The following is a 7,933-nucleotide window of genomic DNA, read 5'->3' as shown; positions in this document are numbered from 1 at the left end:
TATGATATATCTCCTCTGACTACAGACCTGATGATGCTGCAGGATCTTGGAAGGGAAGGCCAAAATGGAAGAATCAGCCCCAAACTCTTAGTCTAAAACTGTGATATGAACAAATGATGAAGTTTATACCTTCTTTCTAAGCACTGAATTCCACACTGTTAAAGTGACAAACCTCATACAGCCCTAATCTCACTTAGCTCTTGGGATGTTTACCTGGGTTCCATTCCAAAGCTTGTCGACTTTCCTGCTCCTGACCCATTTTAATACCCGAATCAAACACTGTTTCTTTCTCCCTCATCTACAATTAGATCAAATCTTTTTTCCCTAAATTAGATGAATTTTTTCCCCTAAACCACTTGCTTCTAACTAGAAAGAACAAAGCAAGACCAGACCTAATGGGAAGTTTGAGGATAAAATGGGAAATATGAAGAATAATAGGATCAAGAGATTACCATCATAAAGATTACTGAGTAATCAGAAATTGTCTCAGAGATGTACAAAATGCTAAAAGAATAGTGTATTCTCCAAACACGTAGTCAGAAATATATACAGTTGTTTTCTCCACAACCAGGTTCTAAAATGTTTAACTAACATTTAAGCATTTAGAAGAAACCTAATCTTCTATTTTTAAATTGAAAGGTGCTGCTTTTCCAAACTCATTGGGGGTGTGGGGTAAATCCTTGTATATTCCCTTAGATTATTAACCTAAAATTCTTTGTCATTTGAGTCCCCCTTCTCTCTTTATATATATGTATATATATATGTATATGTATACATATATATATATATATATTGCTAGTCACCTTCAACCATACCCACATATATTTCTGATCCACTCTCATCTAAATACTTGTCTGTTTAATGTGTATGGGTAATCTCACTTGGCTTTTTCTCCTGGAAAATCATTGTCCTTGATCAATCCAATTCTAATACATACTAAAATCACCGAACTCTGTGCCAGGCTATTTTCACTTGAGGAGCCCCAGAGTTAGGTGGGTGAGAGCCTGCCCCGCCCCATGAGACCCAGCGCCAGCAGCTGACCCCCACTACCCAACCACCGCTACGCTCCAGGCCACTTTCTGGGCTCCACAACACATCATAAAACACTTCCTACCCATTTTCCATAATTACCACACCATATTTTATGGGGTTCAGGTAGTAGGCAACAAATCATATATATATGTATATATATGTATATATATACATATATGTGTATATATATGTGTGTATATATATGTGTGTGTATATATATATATATATATATATATATATATATATATAAAGCTGGAGTGATAGCACAGTGGCTACGGCATTTGCCTTGCACGCAGCTGACTTGGCCGACCTGGGCAACGCAGGTTTGATTCCTCTGCCCCTCTCGGAGAGCCTGGCAAGCTACCCCATGACGTATTTGATATGCCAAACACAGTAACAACAAGTCTCATGATGGAGACGTTACTGGGCCCGCTCGAGCAAATCGATGAACATGGGAGGACCGTGACCATGACTGTGATATATATATATATATATATATATATATATATATATATATACACACACACACACATATATGTGTGTGTGTGCCTCTCAGAGAGCCCGAGAGTATCCCGCCCGCACAGGCAGAGCCTGGCAAACTCCCCATATTCTATATGCCAAAAACAGTAACGATAACAGGTCTCATTCCCCTGACACCGAAAGTGCCTCCAATCGTTGGGAAAGAAAGTAAGGAGAAGCTGCTAAAAATCTCAGGGCTGGGAGGAAAAGAGATGTTACTGGCGCCCACAAGAATAAATTGACAAACGACCGGATGACAGTGATACAGTGATACTAAAATCACCTGAAAAAGATCTGTTTTCTAATCATATATATGAACTTCTGCTACAGTAACTCAATTCCTAGTAACTAACACAATGGGTTGAATACCCTGCATTATCTTCTCCTTCTAGACAGGCACCAAGAGTAGGAAGACAAATATTTAAGATTTGAATATTATATGGGTATGTTTCTGAATAGCCAAATGCATCATTTCCCTCTTTGGTCCCACTCACTTATAACTTGGGGTGCAAATGCAGTTGGGTGAGGAGACATATTTCTTTAAATGTATATTGTCCTAAAAATGGTAAAATAAAAAACCTGATGATTGCTTAAAGAACTTCAAATATCCTAAAGTGAGAGGTAAAATTTCCTCTATTATTCTGCCATTAGGACAAAATAAAATGTGTAGTATGAAGAATAGTAAAATATTATTAATAATAATAATGGAATAATATATTTGTCTACAACTTGCTGTCTGTGTTCATCGACTTTATAGAGTATATGAAATTTCTCATTGATAATAAAGGAAATAAAGAGCATGTGAGCTTTGTAATCATAAATGTGTAAGTTTTAGGTACAATGTTCTTTCAGTGTGAAAACTGGGCTTTCCGTAACATATTTCTAAATTTGTATTTGAACATTTACAAAATAACATTGGTGGGTTGTATTACCCCTAAAAGAGATGAATGTACCCTTTAAGTAACATAATCTGTGAATATTAATAGTGAATAAAAAATCACAACATCAAATATACTTTTCCATATGATATCTGGGAATAAGTTACAATGGATTGATCTAACAAAAACAAAATCCCAAATGTCTTAGAAAGGCACTGCATTCTAAAAACCTTATTCTAAAGACTTTTAAGCATGTTGAATTAGTTTGTGTTTGGTATGAGAAAAGGCATGGCCCAATAATATTAATCACTTAATTCTGGGGAAACATGAAATTCACAAAATTCTTTCATTAGTAAAGAGCTCATTCAAGATTTGTATGCTCAGAATCACAACCAACAAGCATAGGGGCTGGACCACATCTACCTCAGAAAAATGGACTTCCTGCTATTTCTTTGCACAAATATCCCCCAAGGCTTGTTCTGATTTTAAGTGACCTACTTTATCCTAGAGAGAATTCTATATCAGTCATAAAGTACTAAAGAAATATGGGCCAGAGCTTAAGAATCCAGATTTCCGAGTAAGTTAGTGTTGACTAGAACTCAGACATTTTCTGTATCACCTTCAAGTTACTGCTTATACTTTGATATGTTATTTCGGAGAATGTCTTAGTCATTTATGTGAAGAACAACGGTGCCTTTCTTACAAACTTAAAACGATATAACAAAGCATTTAATCTGGCTGTGATGTAGGTTTTGCAGTAGAATAAAATTCCAAATAGAAATCACTTAAGAGACCAAGAAAGACACAACAAGGATCAAAAGAACGTCATCACGGACTGGTGGACATGATGGGGGCAGGGAAGACTATGGACTAGGAAGGACCTCTGAAAGACCAGCTGAGAGCACAGAGCCGGCGTTCCCTGGGAAAAGCGTGTCCTGGTGATTTTCTGGAATTTAAGAATCACAACAGGCTTGCTCTTTAAGCCTGAGTTCCCGCCTGAACATGCATCTTACTGGTTGTGTCCATGTTTCTTTGCTGGCCTGTTTCCAGTTCGGAGAAGCCCGTGTTTTCTCTCAAACATGTACTTCTCCCTCTCACATATTTAAAATAAGCTTCAATAAGAACTTAAAAAATTAAAACAAGAGCAGGGGCCTGCGCCACCGCGGCCCGGGGGGCGCCAACTACATGAGATAGGGAGGGCCGCGCAGGAACTGAGAGCTCATGCCCCTCGGGGGCCTGGGTCAGACCGCCCGAAGAAATGAGTGGTGGATTGGCCCCAAGTAAAAGCACCGTGTATATATCCAACTTGTCTTTTTCCCTGACCAACAATGACTTATACCGGGGTTACTGTAATGAAAGATAAAGATACCAGGAAGAGTAAAGGGTAGCATTTATTTTGTTTTTGGATAGAGACTACACAGAATTGTACCAGGTCAATAAATAACAAACAGTTAATTTGGTAGAGTAATAAAAGCAAGTATTGCTATTGATCATGGAAGAGCAGCTGAGTTTGTCCCAAGAGGAAACTACTTTGATAAATCTAAGTGTTATGAATGAGGGGAAAGTGGACACTTGAGTTGTGCCTGTCCCAAAAATATGCTTGGAGAACGTGAACCTCCAAAGAAAAAAGAAAAAGAGAAGAAAAAGAAAATTCCTGAACCAGAAGAAGAAATTGAAGAAGTAGAAGAGAGTGAAGATGAAGGTGAATATCCTTCTCTTGACAGTCTTAGTCAGGCCATAGCCTTCTAGCAAGCCAAAACTGAAGAAGAACAAAATAAATGGAAACCCAGTTCAGGAGGTCCCTCAACATCAGATGATTCAAGACGCCCAAGAATAAAGAAAAGCAGGTATTTCAGTGATAAGGAAGAACTTAGTAATTATAATTTATTATGTAACTATCATTAATTAATTAATTAGCTTTTTGGGTCATACCTGGCGATGCACGGGGTTACTCCTGGTGCTGCACTCAGGAGTTACTCCTGGCGGTGCTCAGGGGACCATAGGGGATGCTGGGAATCGAACCCAGGTTGGCCGCGTGCAAGGCAAACGCCCTACCCGCTGTGCTGTCTCTCCAGTCCCTCATTAATTTTTTTAAAATATTGATGGCACCAGTTTATTTGGGCTAAAATGATTATTTTCAGTGTTCAAGCATAAGAAAACTTAGTATCAAATATTTTTATTCTATAATAGTTCATTGAAATTGAAAAATAATTATAGTCATTTTTCTGTCTTACCAGAATAAAATTTTTAAATAAAAAATAATTGCATTAGTAAAAAATCGGTAGTAACCTATGACACTGTCCAGCCTACTCCAGTGTCTTTTGAAGAGGCATATATATTTTTTAAAAAATCAAGTTTCTTTGAAATATTAAAGGAATATATTTAAAAATGAAAACAAGCTAAAAGTGTTTCTGTTGGTAATTGCTATTCAACAAACCACTCTTGTGTAAAATGATGGATGAAAAATAAAAAAAAAGAAGGGAAAATATAATCAAGAATAAAAGAAGCAGAACATCATTTCATCAGCCATTAGATTAAAAATAATACTATAAACAATTTTTTGTCAGATCAAGTTGAAATGATAAAATTCATAAATTTTATTGATAAGTACAAACTATCATAGTTGAAATATGAAAAATTGTGATGTTAAGCACAACAAACTCTATTAGAGGAAAAGAGTCTGTTATCTACAACCTTTCAGTAGTGAAAATCCCAAGTCTGGGTGATATCGCCTGTAATTCCCTGATAAATAGACATGGAAAGTTCAAGCTCATCCCAGTTCTCGAGAGGAGAGATATGTTCCTTTGGATCTTATAAAAAAGCTGCCTTGGGAAGACTACTTTCACCTGTGAATTTATTTCAATTTGATGGGTATTTGAATTCAGGTTATTTTAAACTTTGTTCTTATTGTGATTATAGGAGTGATATATTCCAAATTTTTTTATACCAGACCAGAGACAAAAGGTCTTTTTATCTGCTTATATTTTTGAAAACTCTATATGTGAATATGCACAGATATGTAGGGTAGATAATAAAAATTTATTCAATAATTTTGACCAATAAAATTAAGTGGCATATGTGGATTTTAACATATTTTTATTGAGGGCATAGACGACAAAATTAATTCCATTTTTTATAGTAGTTCTTATATGATAAGTATTTCCATTTAATTCACTTTAAATACCTCTCCATGTTCATAATCAATCAATGTCTTGTTAGGATAACTGTACATTCTCCCAGGATGTTAATATGATTTCATGTAATGTGTTTTTCCTAACTACAGTATTCTCTTTCTGAAACTACAACCTCTTAGCATTACCTTGCTAGGCTTCCCTTCCACAAAAAAACTCATCTACCAGGCTAGCACGAACCTTCTCTGATTCCAAACTTTTTTTCCCCAGTATTCTCTGTCAGTTCAGAAACACCAGCAATCTAGCCATATTTCCCATTCCTTCCATTCATATCAAGCGCTGTGGTTTATAAGCAATGTCTAAAGAGGGACACTTTTGCTTATAAATTCAACCCCTCCTGCTTCCCCCCCCCCAAAAAAAAGCCTTGTCTAATGCCATTGTACCATCCAAATCCCCAGAAAAACTTCCTTGGAGTATCTCAAGCAAATTTGTAGCTCTCTGGTTTTAACTATTGAAAATATTCTACTTTTCACTCTGCATACTCAACTATTGTTGTGTTGTATAGTTGTGGTGGGGCACACATTTCACTTCAGTACATTGACAAACCCTTGGTCAGTGAATAGGCAGGTTCATTTCAGCGGAGTGACTGGACAGAAAGTAAATACATACACGAGTGTGCCTGCTGGTCCAGTTGACCCACTCTCCCAAAAGGATGGTATCAATGTGTTTTAAAGCTAATAAGCCTTAAGCAGTAATAACTTTCCTGTATTTCACACTTGCCACATTATTTTCGAAAGTCTATACAATATTGTCTGAAACACAGTTGTCTCAAACATAGGAACAGTAAGGAAGATGAAAATGTGCAGTTTGCTGCAATGGGAATGGAACAGAAGGATATCACACTGAGCAAAACAAGTGAGAGAGAGAAGAACGAACACAGGATGATCCCATTCATCTATGGAATAGAGTCAAAACAAGAACATAGAGAGGACCAGATAAGGTCAACACATGGATATCGAAATACATACTTACCAAACATTGGGGGAAGGAGAGATGTGTGTGTGTGTGTGTTTGAGAGAGAGAGAGAGAGAGAGAGTAGAGGAACAATCAAACTAGAAGGGACACAAGGTCAAGTGGTGTGTCCTGGTAGGGTGAAGTAAGCTTGTATCAATAGCATAACTTTTTAACACTATTGTGCTATAATAAAAGACTATAAACTGTAATAGACTATAAAAAAATTACAAACAAACAAAACAAACAGTCCTCCCATTGTTCATCGATTTGCTTGAGCGGGCCCAGTAATGTCTCCATTGTGAGACTGCTTGCTACTGTGTTTGGCAATATTGAATACTCTCGGTAGCTTGCCAGGCTCTCCGAGAGGGGTGGAGGAATGGAACCCAGCTCGGCCAGGCTGGCTACGCACAAGGCAAATGCCCTACCACTGTGCTAACACTCTGCCCATTTTAATAAAATAAAATTAAAATGAATAAAAAATTGTAATGGTAGAATAAGACACCTGGTATTGAAAAGAATTATAAGGAAAAAGTATTATAAGAAATGGTATGCAAATGAAATTACTGTTCTCACCAACGAAAGCAGTTGTGTTTAGGATGACAATTTTAGTAGACGAGTATTTTAAAAGACGTATATTTCTTAGGTCTTTTTTTGACAAGAAAAAATCAGAGATACAGACATGGTTTTCATAAAATCTATGTTTAACTGTATGTGGTTTATTTGCTTCACTCTAAATCCTCAGGTTGAAATCTGAAATGGCAATTTTGACAATTACAGAATTGTCCAAGGTTTAAGACTGAAAAAAAGATCAGAATACAAGAAAGGAGAGAGAAAGATGGAAAAATATTTTCTAATTTGCCTAGCTTCATAGACACTCCAAGATCTTCAAAGACAAAGGTGATATTTTATGCAGTGCTGAATCACCTCCTAGTCCAGTTAAATCAGATAAAAGGCTATCAGTGTTTGCCTACTACCTTAGTCACTGCCCCGGTGCCTTTGCTCTGATGTTATTGAGGACAAACATGTAGCAGGCAGATGAATGCTTCACATGCAGATTTAAACATTTCATGAAAGTAGACTATAGACCAAACATGATTGCCACCCATTGCCTCTTTTACAACACCCAATAGGAGAGAGAGAACAAAAGGGAATGCCCTGCCACAGAGGCAGGGTGGGAGGGAGGGATGGGGGATGGGAGGGATACTGGGATCCGTGGTGGTGGGAAATGGGCAGTGGTGGAGGGATGGGTATTTGATCATTGTATAATTGAAACCCAAGCACAAAAATTTGTAAGTCTACAACTGTACCTCATGGTGTCTCACTAATAAAAAAAAATCATGGCTATAGTTAAACTTCTAT

The 7,933-nt window shown here is 37.1% G+C and overlaps 1 pseudogene; it reads left to right on the top strand.

Annotated features, from left to right (window-relative positions):
• Positions 1-3,687: 3,687 nt before the first annotated feature.
• On the top strand, positions 3,688-7,368 carry LOC130023983 (zinc finger CCHC-type and RNA-binding motif-containing protein 1-like; annotated as a pseudogene).
• The last annotated feature ends 565 nt before the right edge of the window (positions 7,369-7,933 follow it).

This window comes from Sorex fumeus, unplaced genomic scaffold (genome assembly GCF_029834395.1).
Source record: "Sorex fumeus unplaced genomic scaffold, SorFum_2.1 ptg000026l, whole genome shotgun sequence".
Lineage (NCBI taxonomy): Eukaryota > Metazoa > Chordata > Mammalia > Eulipotyphla > Soricidae > Sorex > Sorex fumeus.
This window is presented reverse-complemented; position numbering and strand designations above follow the sequence as displayed.